The sequence below is a fragment of the Balaenoptera ricei genome, chromosome 8, assembly GCF_028023285.1.
Source record: "Balaenoptera ricei isolate mBalRic1 chromosome 8, mBalRic1.hap2, whole genome shotgun sequence".
NCBI lineage: Eukaryota > Metazoa > Chordata > Mammalia > Artiodactyla > Balaenopteridae > Balaenoptera > Balaenoptera ricei.
In genome coordinates this window covers 12,516,864-12,532,363 of record NC_082646.1, presented here as the reverse complement: position 1 = coordinate 12,532,363, position 15,500 = coordinate 12,516,864, and the positions used below count along the sequence as shown (strand labels likewise).

The 15,500-nt window shown below is 53.8% G+C and overlaps 1 protein-coding gene across 3 annotated transcripts in view; it reads right to left on the bottom strand.

The window, feature by feature from the left end:
• TRIM29 (tripartite motif containing 29) overlaps positions 1–5,264 on the bottom strand; it is a 59,735-nt gene extending 54,471 nt beyond the window's left edge. For 2 of the 3 annotated variants that reach the window (XM_059929280.1, XM_059929282.1), the window contains exon 1: positions 5,245–5,264. The gene's annotated coding sequence lies outside the window, so the exon portion shown is untranslated. The remainder of the gene's footprint in view (positions 1–5,244) is intronic. The other variant, XM_059929281.1, reaches the window with a different exon arrangement.
• Positions 5,265–15,500: the final 10,236 nt, after the last annotated feature.

The window sequence follows — 15,500 nt, the reverse complement described above, 5'->3', positions numbered from 1 at the left end:
TTATTCCCAGATGAGGTGGGGGAGAGATGGAAGGTTGACAACCAATTCTCCCCACACTTTGGATGCAATCTTGGCCAGAAAACAACCCGAGCAACGTCTGTCAGCTTAAACGACACACCTCTGACACGGCAATTCCTCTTCTAGAAAGGTACCCCTCAGTTATATTTGCACAGACGTGTATGTATAAGGCTGTCCACTGCAGTTTTGTTCATGATAACTAAAAGCTAAAAAGAACTTAAGTGTCTATCACTAGAGGGTGGGGTAAATAAATTATGGTACATCTATGCTATACAATACCAGCCAAAGAATGAAGTAGATATGTGTGTATATAAAGAAATATATGTGCATGTAAATGAAGTAGATTTATATGAAGATCTCCAAGATATATTAAGAACAAGTCATATAGGGCAATATAAATATGAATATAAAACATTAAAAATAAAATCTTTAAATTAAAAAATAAAAGAGCAAGCCATATATGGAAGAGTGGGTATCATATGTTCCTGCTGATGGCAAAAAAAAAAAAAAAGAAGTAAATGCATTTAAGCATAGAAAATTTCTGAATGATACACAAAAAGCTGTTAACTGTAGTTTAAGAGGCCATTTAAGAGGCAGGTAGTCTGCATAAATGGGGACTTGCTTTTCAGTATATTCCTATTTTAGCATTTATATATGTGCTAATTTTTTCAGTTAAATGAAGGGGAGGAAAAGAGTCTAGAAAAATAAGTGCTTGGGCTCAGTCCCATTTCTCAACTCCATTCGCCTTCCAACTTCCAAAGTCTTACCCCTGCTTCCTTCCCACCCAGCTCTGACCCACTCCAGCCTCCAAGCGTGTCTGCGCTAGAGCCACTACCCCCGGGGTGGCTACTCTTCATTCTGTGAGGACCAAGGCCTCCCTTTCATGCCCAGCTGCAAGAAGCACACAAGGGCCTCAAATGCTTGGAGGAGGGAAATTGCCCCAGATGGGAGCCCTGTGCGCAAGCCAAGGGGCTTGGTTTCCTATTAAGTGTGTGGAAGGAGTGGCAGTTAAACACCAAGCTTCAAAGAGTCTAGGATTCTCAAAACTTGCTTTTGGGGAATATGCAGCTTTTATTGGAGGTGTCAGGCATTAATGAGAGTTCTGGATCTTTCCCAGCCTGAAGAGCACTCCTCTCCCTCTCTTCTCCTTCCCCACTCCTTCCAGCAACCAGGTAGCCCCCCTTTGATGAATCAAGAGAGGCTCAGAGTTCAAGGAGTATTCCTGTCCCACTGCTTAGCCCACTTCTTCCCCCCTTCACTTCTATAAGAAGGTGTGGAAGCTGAGAGGACCCAAGAGGAGGGGAGTGGGAACCCAAGGGAAGGGCAGGGAGCAGGTTCAGACAGAGGCAAAGAAGGGCAGGCTTGCTCACCTGCTCCTTTGGAAAAGGTTTCATGGCTGATGATTAGGAATTCCGGGGCCTGCCCTTTGCCAGCTGGGATGAACCCTCAGCAAACAATTGCTCCTCTGGGCAGCGGTCAGGCTCTTAGCTCTCTGTCTCTTCAATTTCCCATCCTTCTGGTAAAAGTCCCTCCTTTCAAGGTCCCTGGACCAGTGTCCCTACTCTTTCCCTCCCCACAGAAAGTCCCCTTATTTATGGCCTCGAGCTTGGCCAGATGCTCATGGAGCCTCTGTTCTTGGCAGCAGTGGTTAGTTCAGGAGAGCAATGGTGGGCTCCCTGACTCCACTCGGCCTCCCACTGGCTGAGTGTCCTCATTAGCCAAGAAGCAAGCATGCCTCCAGTCATGGGGAGCACTCATGTTTCCCCAGAGCCAACACAGCCTGGTCTCTTCCTGGGAAGGGCTATTTCTCCTCGTCTGACTTTGACCCTGCCCTTTATAGAACAATAACCCCAGCATTAATGCATCTAAGAAAGCATCACTCATTCCTGAGCTTGGCTCACAGTAGAAGTATCACCACATCAGTTGTTAAGTGTTCTCAGCGTCTGGAATGACTCCAATTAGATTTGTCCTAATTCCTAACACCCCCTTGATGAAAGGGGGAGAGGCCACCAAATAGTTCATTCCGCCATAATAAGAATTATCATCAAGAAGTGTCCATCCAAGTAGATCCTGTCTCTGACAAGGGTGTGGAGAGGATGCTGGTCTCCTGATGTCACCGTCAGAATGACACGGGGGGGAAGCGTGTCCAAACATCCCTGATTCTCTGGGTTGACATTAGTGGACCTGACCCTTTACAGTTTACCAAGCATGATAACACACAGTATGTCTTCTAATCCAACTCCTGGGAGGCTGATAGCATCATACAGTTAAGGAAACTGAAGTTCAGAGGCTCACCCAAGGTCATACAATCTGTAAAAGGCCGAGTCATACCTAGCACACAGGTTCCCTGACCCTCCTGCTTTCTCCACTTTACAATTTTTTTAATTTTATATTTCCACCTAGAAGCCAAGACTGGTGCCCAGACTGCCGCTATGCCAGGGAAGAGCAACAAAACCACCTCCCTCTTCCCGAGACAGGGCTAGACGCTGGGTGTCCTGAAGGTGCAGAGAGACCAATGCCAGAATATCTGATCCTCACAAACGTGGAAAGAAAACATGTCATGAACACAGACAGCCCAATGCATCATCCAGAAGGGAGAGAGAGAAGAGGAAAGGGAAAAAAGGAAGGTGGGAGGGAGGGAGGGAGGGGAGAGGGGTCAGTAAACAATCCTCCAAGGACTTCTGGGAAATCACACGCACATGAACACACAACACGCACACGCACACCCTGCACATCTGTATGAGGGTGTAATGGAAGGAGCACAACTTCGGAGCCAGGGGGACCTGGTCAGTTTTCCAGCTCTAACATCGCTGGCTGTGGGTCTGTAAGTAAATCACCAGATCTCTCTAAAAGTCTCTGTTTTTCCATCTGCAAAATGCAGGAATTTATACCCATCCAAAGACTGCAAAAAGCTCCAGAAAAATGTTGAGCCCAAGGCTAGAAGTGAGGGTAATAGGGGACTTGGAGCAGAGAGAGTCAGGGAGGCCAGAATGGGAAGGCATTTGAGAACCTCAGATAAGGATCGAAGAGGTCATATTGAAGAAACCACACTCTAGAATTCACAAACCCCAGAAGAAAGTTCAAATTCTTTTCTCCTTATGATTTGATACCAAGCCCAGCTCCCCTCCCTCTTCAGAACCCTTTCCATCCATCCCACCCTCACGCGTCCTCCAGACTTGGCGGGAGACGCTCCCAACTGCCTGCCCTCGGCCATGCTTCCTCCTCACCTGCCCCACCCCCTCCCAGGCCAGAACAAAAGCCAACCCATGTGCAAACCCGAGGCACAGCTGGACCTCCTGGCCACAGCTGGCCTCTCTGCAACACACTGCCCTGCTACAGCAGCCACCAAGACGAAGAAGGCTCACAGGCAGGGAAGCTAATGGCAGGACTCGGAGGAGCCAATCTGGAACAAAGATTTGAAAAAGGTCCACGTGGGGAAAGGGCCAGGCCTGCTGCCTTCACGTTATGGGCTTACACAAAGGGCAAGGGCAAGACTGAGAGTCAGATACTGAGGTTATTGAGCAGATATGCCTGGCTACATCCAGAGCCACGTTCAAAGACAAAGGGAGAGGGAGATGGTGTCTGAGGCCAGGAAGGCAACAAGGGCCAGAGAGAGAAGCTTGGCATCGATGAGTTGGATGGTCTGCAGCCACAGGCCTCCTTGGACATCAACCCAATGGCCTGAGTCAGCAACCCAAGCCGGAGGCGTTGGTTGAGATCATGACCCAACTCCCAGGACTGCTGCAGCTTGAAAGGGGCTTTGAGATGCTGGGATAAAAGGCACTGGGTTGAGTAAAAAGCACAATGCGAGTTGTCCTGGGAGTGGGAGACCTGGCCCTGGGCCTTCCCCAGCCCCTGTGCTGAGTCACTTCCTCCATCCTGGCTGGATCTCGCCTCTGTAATCCAGAGACACCAAACTCCCCTTTCAGGACAGCTCAGGGAGGGAGGAAGGGGGGGATGGGGTGTTCCCAGAGAGTGTGTGCAGCACACGGGCCAGGCGTGAACCTCAGTTCACTGGGAGGGGAGGGAGGTGCTCTGGCCTTGACGCTAGTGGGGATGCCACCACGCATTTTACAGCTTCGTGACTCCCTCTGAACGTGGTTGGGAGAGTGAGGTGAATCACTGATGAGCATCCTTTTGTTACACTTGAAGAAACCGAGGAAAAAAGAGCTGGAGAGGTTTCTCAAGGTCTCAGGGCACAGCTGAGGAGAGAGCAGATCTGAAGCCTTCTGGCCCCTAGCGTCCTCCCCCCAGAGGGCAGCCAGACCCCAGTTACTCATTCTTTTAAATTTGAGGCTCTCCTAGGAGCTTCCCAGCCCTGTGCTTTGTATTGCCGGCGCTGTGATAGAGGCACCGCACGGGCACGGCCTTAAGGAATGTCTTCTCCTGCTCAACCAGTACCTCTACAGTGCCTGGAAAATCACTGGATATTTCAGGGTTAAGAAAAAGAACGGGAGATTGAGCAAGAGAGTGAGGTCTTCTGGAAGGTCAGAGTGGAGAGGCGAGGGCTGCCAAGGGAAGCGTTCTGGTGTTGGCCTCTGCCAGTGGATTAGAACCACCAAGTCCTCCCAGAAAGGCTCCTCCTGCTGGTCTCCAGTTGGCCTCCATGAGAGGGAGCTCCCCAAACCTCCTTTACCTGGCGGACCTCAAAGCATCCCCCTCCCAAGGGGCTAGGGTTCCCATTCAGCATTCCAATGGGTAGACAACGGTTAACCTGGCCCCAGCCTGGCCACTCATGGGCCCCAGACAAACAAGACACGGTTCCTGCCCTCAGAGTCAAGAAGAACACGTGCAGACACCCAGACTGAAAGGGACGCGAGCCGGGATGCAGGATGGTCCAGGCAACGTGCTGTGGGGACTGGAGGTGGAAGCGGAGGTCTGGTCAATTCAAAGCACAGAGGCTGGGGGCTTCCCTGGTGGCGCAGTGGTTGAGAATCTGCCTGCCAATGCACGGGACACGGGTTCGAGCCCTGGTCTGGGAGGATCCCACATGCCGCGGAGCAACTGGACCCGTGAGCCACAACTACTGATCCTGCGCGTCTGGAGCCTGTGCTCCGCAACAAGAGAGGCCGTGATAGTGAGAGGCCCGCGCACCGCGATGAAGAGTGGCCCCCGCTTGCCGCAACTGGAGAAAGCCCTCGCACAGAAACGAAGACCCAACACAGCCAAAAATAAATAAATAATTTAAAATGAATTAAAAAAAAAAAACACACAGAGGCTGCTCACCTGTACTTGGGAATCAAGACCTTCCCCTGTCCATCGGTCAGGCATCTCTCCCCAGTTCAGGGTCCATCCCTTGAACTAGCCAGACCTGGCTAAGCTCAAATGAAGCAGGTGCTTCCCCTGGGAGCTTTCTCATGCCTGGAAACCTGAAAAGTATTGGTAAGAGTGGTAATAGTACCAGCACAGACACGAAGGCTTGGACCAGCCCAGCCCAGAGCAGACACTCCTGGAATACTGGCTGCTTTACTCCTGTTGCTTTCAAATCCACGTTTATTAGAAAGTGACGGGAAGCACCGTGTGAACTGTGGAGAACTCCCCAGAAGCAAAGGTGGTTACAACCCGGGACCACAGAGTGAGGGCGACCGTGTCAGGCCTTCAAGGGCGGGCTTCAGTGCACTGGGTTGTTGGCGGTGGTTTGGCTGGAGTCTGGCCGGAGGCAGGGGACTCCCTGCAATAACCTCTCTGGTTCCTTCTCATCTAGGGTAGATCTGAAGGCCCAGGGCGGGCGCAGAACAGAACAGAGCTGGTGTGTGAGGAGCCAACGACGGGTTTGTTTTTCCTATTTCTCTGGGCGCGGGGCTCTCGCCTCCTGGCACTGGTCCTTCCTGGGGCCCCAGCTCCAGCTTGTTAGTTTTAACTGGAACAATTTCCTTTGAACTCAGCTTGAATTAGCATCACCATGGCGATGGATCAGCGTTTTCACAAGTCGACCTGGTCTTCACCCCTTAAGCAATTAGTTTGAAGGAGAAAAGCAGAAGGAAGAGGAGGAAGAAGAGGAGGGGACGGTGGGGGGAGCAAACAGGCAGGAAGGGAAGGGGAGAGGAGGAGGAGGGGGACGTACTGGAGCGGGGGAGGGGGGAAGAGGGGGAAGATGGAGGAGGGGCGGGAAGAGGTGGAGGAGGAGGGAGAAGGCGCGGAGGTGCAGGAGGGGCGTCCTGACCTGCCAGCTCAGCCACGCCCCCGGGGACAACCCCTAGAGCTTTTGCCTTCGCAACCGAGCACCAGACCTTCCACAGGTCGCCCAGGAGGAAAGGGGCACTGTTCCACTTTCTCAGGGGAGACCCAGCAGCCCAACCCCGCGAGTGGTCACCCCCAAGCAGCCAGCCCACCTTTAGCCCCTTCCTCCAGCAGGGACCAGGCTGGTAAGAGCCAAGTACAGGGTCTTGGAGCCTGAGAACTGAGGAAGGGTCACAGATCCCCTACTTATTTGCCCCATGACCTTGGGCAAGCCACCAGCCCATGTGAATGGCAGGGGGACGGAGGGTCAGGTGACAGGGCTGCCCTGGCTCGGACTCCACGGGGGGCTCCGTGGGGGTCACTGCTTGCCTGCTTGTCGGCTCTCACTTATCTGGGAGCTTCTGGCCAGGCGCTGACTAGCTCTTAGTCATTGCTGAGTTCCCAAGACTAACACAGGGCCTGATACACATCGGGCCGGCAGTATTTTTCAAATGAATTAACAAATGAATGAACTATTGCTATTTTTTTTTAATGGATGGTAAGAGTAGGGAAAGGGGAATAGAGAATCAGGATCCTCCAGAATTTGATGGAGTTGAGGATCTCTCTTTCTTCAAGACTCTTGTCTGTCCACACCTCGTCCAGGAAGCCCTCAGGGACTTGTCCCCCTCCCTCCACCCCACCCCACCCCAGGCTCCTCACCCACTGGGGCCTCTGCCGTCATCACCATCACCAGGCTGTGTAGTCACTGATTCACTCATCTCTCTCCACAGCTCTGGTCTGGTGCCCCTACAACAAGGACTATGTCTCATTCCCCAGCTCCTTGCACTCTCCAAGCACGGAGTGGATGCTCTAGAAATGTGTGTGAATGCAGGAAACTGAGTATTTGTGGAATGCCCGCACCATCCTTCGGCTGTGTCCGGCGCTGGGCCAGGCGTCGGGCTTTCAGTAAAGGCAGTCCCTGGGGAAAACAATGTGTGAACAGAGGACTGGCAATGAGGAAGGCCAAGTGGAAAACACGGGCGGGAGAGGATGGGCTCACGAGGCAGGAGGCCTCATGACGTCTGCTCTACAAAGAGCTAAGGAGGAAAGGTGTTTCCTAGGCCCCCCATGGCACAGAGCATTTCAAGAAAGAGAAAAACAGTTTTTTCTCAAAGGGAGTCAGATGGTGGAGGGACAGGCTCGCGGGCAGGAGGGAGATGGTGCATCGCGTCAAAAGCTACGTGGGACCTTCTGAACTGACCTGAGGAAGGACCAGGCGTGGAGTCTACAGCTGGAATTTATGTATCATCTCCGGCCAGGGGGGTGCCTCAAGCGTGCTCACCGCCCCTGCTTCTGTGTCTCTGTCTCCCCTGATTGCACCAAGCCCCACCCAGCAGCATGAGGCACCCAGGAGCTCTGCAGGCTCAGCACCAGCACCGCGGCTTCTTAGCTGGCTGACGTCAAATTAGGTGTTAGTAAGGTGCCCGGCTTCTCAAAGTTCCTGCAGAATGGGGATGATGACAGACCCCAGGCCACGTGTGGTTATCATGAGGATTAAATGAGCAGCTGCTTGCGAAGCCCTCAGCACGACGCCCGATGCCCGGTGTGGTGCGAAGGCTCGGTCAGCTTGGCTACCAACTCCTGCATCCCTTTTGAGGCCTGTTTTTCCCACGCGTAAAAGTGGAGGTAAAACCCTCTCTGGGCACCTTCATTTCATCTACCCCTCTGCCCCCAGACACAGACACCCTTTCTCTTCAGAAGCTCTCCATTTTGGCGATGTGGCAATTTCCATCTGTCCTAAGAATTGCCCTGCTGGGCCCCGTCTCCCCCGTTTCTCGAGCTTTGCTTCCTTTTACATTTCTCCATGTGCTCTTACAACCTCCCTCTCTGGCCCTCACCCCTCCTCCTCCCTCCTCTTTTCCCAAGTCCTGCCTTTGGCCTCTCTGTCTCTCCCTCGGCTCTCCCACTCTGCTCCTCATTATAAAAAAGAAATCTTTCCAAATACGCCAAAAATGCACTCATCCCCCAAGGACCCCAGTCCGGCACAAAGGGCTGGTTCTTTCGGGCTGCTCTGGGTGGCCTCCTTCTTGCCCACTGCCTCTGACTCGTGGTCTCATTCGCATGACTGGGAGGGCTAACTGGAGATTTTCCCATGTCCTTGGGTGGGGAGGAGGCTGGGAGGGTGTGAGCTGGATGAAAGAGGGTGAAGATATTTAGAATCCTCCCAAAATTTTGTTTATCTACAGGGGGAAAAACAAACTGATATCCTGAAACCTAAAGAATTCTATCAGATTGGCAGGAAAGATTTAGGCTACAAATCAGGAAGACTGTGCAGACCAGGACGGCCTCCATGTGGAATGTTCTGTCTGAAGGACGGAGTTGGCCTGCTTCCTGGGGTAGGTGGGGAGCCCTTTGGCCTGGAGGCAGAGGAGGGGCCCTCTGACCCTGGGAGGCCCTCTGATGGGAGCACACCGGGGTTCTTCAGGGAGCACTGTGCCCTCTGTACTCTGGGCCCCGCCAACACCTCCACCCTCCCCACCTAGTGCCCTCTGGCCAAGTCCCTGGTCCACAGGGGCACTGACCTAGAGGCTGCATAACTCCTCCCCTCCAAAGCCAGAGTGACCTCACCCCAGCCAAGTCCAGAAAGAAACACATCTGACGCACTCAGGGCTGGGGACAGGGAGCCTGGGGCAGAGGACGGGAGCATAGGAGCCCTTTCAGTCCCACAGGAATCCACCTTCCTAAGGCTCCCGGTGGAGCCAGTGCAGAGCCTCAGCCTCTGCCCCTGGGCTGTGGCCTTCCAGGGCTGCAGAGGAGAGATGGGAGAGGGCGTTGGCACAGGCTTTCAGCCCTCATCTCCTCCGAGGATTTCTGAATTTTTTCCCTCAACAACATCCCCTCCCTTCCCCACCCCATCCCACAGCAGCTGGGCTGCTGGAAGCCAGTGGTGTTCCCGAGTTAATCAAAAACTCTTGTACTTTGCCCTTGAATGGAGGCCATCGTTCCTTTGTCCCAGGGCAGCGGGGTCAGCTTGCTCCTCTTGGGCTTAAATGGTGTCAGAAGACTAAAAGGGGGTGGGGAGGAAGGAGAGGGGAACTAACGCTGATCAAGGGCCTCCTGCTATTATCAGGCACTGGGCTGGGTGCCCAGGAGACACTGACCGCCCAACTGTCCTACTGGGGGATGGTGGGGGGTTCCCTATTTTGCCTGTAAGAAACTGAGGTGCAAAGCCTTGAAGAAACTTGCCCCAGACCTCACAAATATGAAATGAAGGGTGGAGAATGCCTCAAGGCTTCCAGTGGACTTTTGGGGGGGGTGGTTTAATTCATGATTGAGTTAGAACATTCCAGAATTATTCATAAGAGTATGGACAGAAAGCTGAATATAGCTGTGATGTTCCAGCTCAGAAAGATGAGTGAGGGTCTGTGTACAGCCTGGGCTCATATGCAGAGGGAGGGTCCCAAGGGGAACTGGGTAGGTCCAAGAGGTTGGATACTCTTTTGGACCCAGAAGCCACCAAGATGGCCCTGTATATGAATGAAGGGGGTTAAAGTGCACCCCAAGCCGAGGACACCCCTCCAAGAGTCCCGGAGAATCCTGGTCTGGCCTGAGAAGATCAGGTCTTTGGGATACATTACTGGAGAGACCAAGGACACAGGTTTTGTCCCCATGTGGAGCAGGCAGTGCCTTAAAATGGGTGCCCAGCAGAACAATGGGACTTGAAGAGCTCGGTCCCTACTTCCCTCCCCACCTGCTGCCTGGCCACGCACACACTGGACATCCTGCAGCTGCACTAAACTCGCCCCTCCTTCCTTCTGAGACCCAAGCAAATGTCAGTTCTTTCCGTCTCCTTCCACTTTTTATTTCCCATTTGCCCTCTCCCCCTTCCCCCTTCCTTGGCCTGCTCCCCCCTCCCCCCATCTGCCCTAAAGAGCAAATTCCTATCCTGACCGAGAAGCTTTACTGGAATCTGGGAGGCCTGGTTTGGCTAAGGAAGAGGAGGCAGTGCCGATCCAAGAGCAGAACTGAAGGAAGGAGGGGTTAGCAATGGGGAGAGAGGAGCTCCCGGCAGGGGGAGGGGGGCTGGTGGGACGAGTGGCCCCGGAACCCACCTGGCGTCTGGAGAGGTGTGGAGTCGAGGATAGGGGGTTCTCAGGTTCCCTGCCCTGCCCTCCAGCGGGGACCATGGCAGTGGGGGGCGGCTGGGGAGGCACTCCCGCCTACAGCAACCCACAGTCCCCCTCAGCACCCCCAGGGGGTCTGGTCTAGGCTGCCATGGGTAGCAAAAGTCAAGGAGAGGGGCCCAGCCCAGGGGAGACCAAAAAGTCAGTGGCAAACAGGCGGCCTTGGGCCTCGCCAGGCACGGCAGCTGCTCTAACTCGGGGTGCTCACTTGGGGCCCTCACCCCCTCCAGGCCTGTGTCTAAGAACGCTCTGAAGCCCCATCAGCAGGGCTGGCTGGCTGCCTTCCTCCTCCGCCAGCCCAGGTTAACCCTTGCACAGCTGGGCGGCTTCCGCCTGTTTCAGCGCCCTCCCTTGCACACTTCCTAGCATCCCGGCACATGGTGGCCTTCTGTTGCCTGCCCAGCCAGCTCCTGGAGGCTGCCCCCTTCCCTGTCCCCAGTTTCCGCCACACGGGCAGGTCCCTGCTTCCAGGACTCCCAGAGAGCCCGGCAGTCCTGTCTCCCCAGATGGCCTGAGCACTTGGCCTGGGAGGGTGGCCTGTTCCCAGCCCAGTCGGGCCTCGAGAAACTGGCGAAGAGTCCAGGGTTAGAACGGACAGGACTCAGCAGTTCTCCAGTCCTGCCCCTCCTCTGCAGGGAGGAAACTGAGGCCCAGAGCCACACACCTGGTGAGGAGGAGATCCAGGGTGCAAAGGGCCCAAGAGGAGGTGCGGACAGCCTCTGTCGGGGAAAGGGCAGAAAATGGGGAAAGATAGAGACACTCCCCGGGTCGGGAGTACCCAGCTCTCCCAGGGGAGGGCAGGCCTGTGCACCAGAAAGGGCAGGTGTTGCCTGAGGTTGGGTGTGGGGGGCTTTCCAGGCGGCTGAAAGTGAATCACACCTCCACGTGCATTGCATGCCCGCCTGTGGGCGTGCTGGATCAGCGTGCATTGTCCTGCGTGTCCAGGGAGGGAGGGAGGCGTCGCACGTGTGGGACAGGCCCCAGGGCACCGGGCCTCTGTATCTTGAGGTGGTTCTCAGAATGTTCTGGCTCACCTTTGTGTTCACGTGTGTCCTTGTCCAGCCTCTGTATGTCTTACGGAAATCGGTTGTGTGCGAGAGCGTGTCTGCCTATGCGGGTGTGTGCATACAGGGACCAGTGAAGGGCTAACTACAGGCACACGAATTCACTCTGCTGTGCCCGTCGTGCAGAGATGGGGAAGCACCGATGTGCTCCGAGCTTCGGCCAACTCCAGTGCCTGGGTTTCCAGCTGTCCCAGCTGAACTGCGCACAGATGTGGGCTGCTCTGCTGCAGTCATAAGCAGACCTCCCGGGATTTTTCCAGAGGAAACGCAGAAATATTTTGGTGTCTGTTCTGGATAGTAGGATGGAGAATGGGGATGGGGCTCGAAGATAAGCTTCAAAAAGGAGGGACTGCAGGTCACAGGGAAACTGAAGAAGAAAGACCATCCCCCAAAGACCAGTGTGGGGCCTGGGGGCAAGGCAGGAGCCTCTGATGGCTTTCAGCTGTAGGGCCCCGGGTACCACCTGGGAGAGTGATGTCTCCAGTCACCAGGGATGCTGGCCCCCAGCTCCCAGCCCACTGCCGCTCCACCTCTCCCCACCCCTCTCCGTGAGGGAGCAGGGTCCCCCGCAGGGCCCTGGGCAAGTGCCCCACTGTCTTCTGGGAGAACACACCAGCACACCTCCAGCCCCTCCACACCATGGGCTGCGTGCCAGGGATGCACCTCACATATATATGCACCCAGCCACCACGGCACCGCCACCCACACACCTGGCCACACACACACACACACACACTCACATCCTCCCTCACATCCTATGCCAATATTTCGGAACCGCAATCACAGACACCACACAAACCCCTCCCACTGCACACTAACGCCAAACCACACTCCAAACCACACACGCCCACCTCCACAAGCAGTGACCCTGCACACCCACTCCCCACTCTTCATCAAAGTATGCCCCCATACACAGTTCCAGACCTTTCCAAGCCAAGGAATAGGCCTGAAACTGTTCTTAGGCTCCTCATCAGAGCAAACCATTTAAAGCTTTACAAGAATTTGACTTGTTCCTGTCCCACAATTACCTGCGCTGGTTTAAAACCCCTCCCCCAGGGATGAATCCTCCCATTCAACTATACCCCTTCCTCATCTCTCTCCAGGGCACAGAAGTGGCTCTCTTCTAGGCAATGACCCTGAGCTGGGCCCCCTCTGCCTTTGCCCTCTGAGGTGGGAGACATCCTTGCACATCTTACCCAGCAAACTCTCCTGGAGCAGTTACTCTGTGCCTGGCATGCGTGGGGCGGGTGAGAGGCACAGGACTGGAAGAGATGCTTTCTCTACCCGTAGGGAGCTTACAGCTCAGCAGCAGATGGGGCATGCACTGCAGTAAAGCCACAAGACACCGTGTCAGAAAGGGGGATAAAGTCCAGAGGTGGGAGAGAACGCTGCCAGCCCCCCAAAGCAGATGGACTTCCTGGGGGAGTGGCTTGTGGGCAGCCTCTACCCATGGGCATTTCCCTCTGCCCACGTAGGAGTAGGTCAAGGCATGTGGCCTCACTCCCACCCCACAGAACTCTTTAGCACATCACCCTGTTGTAGTGTACGCATATAGCACTTCTCTAAATTTACTTTGTGTATTTGAATATCTATTTTTACCTGTGTCCACCCCTGTAATGTAAGCTAAGGGAAAGCAAGTCCATTGCACTTCGAAAGGGGTCTGGTGCTCTTTAAATCATGGAAGGAAGATAGGGAGGGAGAGAAATCGGGAGATTGGGACTGACATATATACACTAATACGTATAAAATGGATAACTAATGAGAACCTGCTGTATAAAAAAATAAATAAGATAAAATTCAAAAAAAAAAAGGAAAGAAAGGGAGGGAAAGAGACTCATGCCAGCGCACAGGGACGCGGAACGCACGGTGTGGCAGGAGGAAGATGGTGCTGGGCCTTGAAGGCCAGGCTGAGGAAGCCATTAGGTCTGGAGCAGGGCCCTGACGTGAACAGACCAGTGAGCCCCTGTGTTACAGAAAGTGGTGTCCAGCTGCTCACCACTCAACAGCCAATAAAGAAGCAAGGCTGGAGGAAAGGAAAGTTTGCTTTATTTCAGAGGCTGGCAACCTCAGGGGGAGGGCGGACACCTGTCCAAAGGCCGACTCCCCCCCGCACCCCGCCACTGACAATCAGTGGGCAGGAGCTTCTATAGGCGGAGGGAGGGGGCTACGTGCAGAATCAGCAGGGTCAGCTCTGACAGGCATCTTGAAATTGGTCATGTGATGACCTGATCAGTATCATCTTGATTGTTTTAAGTACAGTTAGTCTTCAGTTCCAGGGTCGGTTTGTTTCCATTTCTTTCAGGCCAGTTCTCAGAATTGTGGCAGCTTATGTCATGACTACAGTCTGGTCATCATGTAGTTAACTTCTTCCACCTGGTGGGGATCTCAGTATCTATAAGACAGCTCACAGGATATGGCTCAGAATCTTATCTATAGCCCTTGAGGAGGACCTAAAGTTCCTTGACTTTGCTTAATGACTAAACTAATATTATTTAGTCTTGTTGGACTGTTTTCCTTTGTTTCTGCATTTTCCCACTTCTCTGATTAAACTTATTCTTTAGCTAAAGTTCTTCCACAGACAAAAGGCAGGCTGAGGACATGGGGGGCAAGGACCACAGGGTCCTGCTCTGTTTCACCTGGGCCAGCTATGGAGAGTGCAAAATGCTTTTGACTGCGGGGCATCTGGGTCTCAGAGGGAGCCAGTTGATATGTAAACTCCATACAGTAGCAGGATTCAAGTGTATGACCTTTAGCGTTACAGGGTTCTATATAAACCTATTACGGCATTACAACTTACATTATAGGGGTAGGACAGACCAAAACAGATTATCAAACAAACAAGATAAACTCAGGACTTCCCTGGTGGTCCAGCAGTTAGGACTCCACATTTCCCATGCCAGGGCGGGGGGTCTGGCTTCGATCCCTAGTCAGGGAATTAGGATCCCGCATGCCGTGCAATGTGGCCAAAAATTTTAAAAATAAAAATAATAATAAGATAAACTCAGATAAGTCTTCTCTCCTTAGCTTCTCCCTCAGACCAGCCAACAGACATCAGTCCTAGGTGGAGATGGGTTATGATGCAAAAGTCCTGTGTTTGAGAAAACACATTTCTATGGAGCAGGTATATCATTGCCTTCATCTAGAGCACAGGAGGAGTTCGGGCATTCTCCGAGAGGAGAGCGGCTTAGTCACTCATCTTGTCCCAGGAGCCCCTTTCCACCCTTTAGAGTGTGGACCAAGCCAGCACCCAGGGTCTCACTCTCACTGGGGAACAGCTCGCTCGATTTTAGAACCAAAAAGGTAGGTGGGAGCTGAGAGAGAAAGAATCCCTTTGTGAGCTACCTGTCCACGTTCCCAAGCGGGACAGGACAAATGCTCTGGGGAGGTTTCACTCTAAACTTTCTCCCATTGGAGGGAGGTTTTATCTCAGTAAACATCACCCAGGAAAGCCTGGAGATGCAGGAGGGGGGCCCTTTGGCACCTTTAGCACGTTCGTCTGCTGTCCTGTGTACTGAAGACTCCCCAGCCCTCCTGCTCCCCGTCCTAGAGCCGAGAAGTCCAGCACTGCATGGGGAGGCTGCACCGTCTACAGCGTCCAGGCCTGGAGCCAGGAGGAGGGATGCCGGGTTCTGGTCTTGATCCCCCAGGACCCCCTCTGAAGCAGGGCATCTCTCATCGCTCTCATCGGAGCCAGGGCACGTCAGAGAACCTGGGGTCCTGGAGAGAAGGGGCAGAGCAGCAGAACGGACCAGACAGGAGAGACAGAGTGGGTGAGGGCACGGACTCTGGACTTGTCAGATAAACGGAACTTCAGCCCCAACTCTAACCCTGACCAGCTCTGCTGTCTTGGTCAGGTCAGTTCTGCTTTCTGCACCACTGTTTCCTCACCTGCAACATGGAGACAACCATCACCACCCTGCCTGCTGCAGAGGGATGCCGTGTAGGTCAAAGAAGACAGGAGAAGAAAGGCACTTGTGCTGCACACATGGGGCAGATCAGGTTGCTCCCTCCTCTCTTCTGCACCGGACATGGTAGCAGGACAGACTAGAAGACCCCCCCCCCCACCCAGAATTAA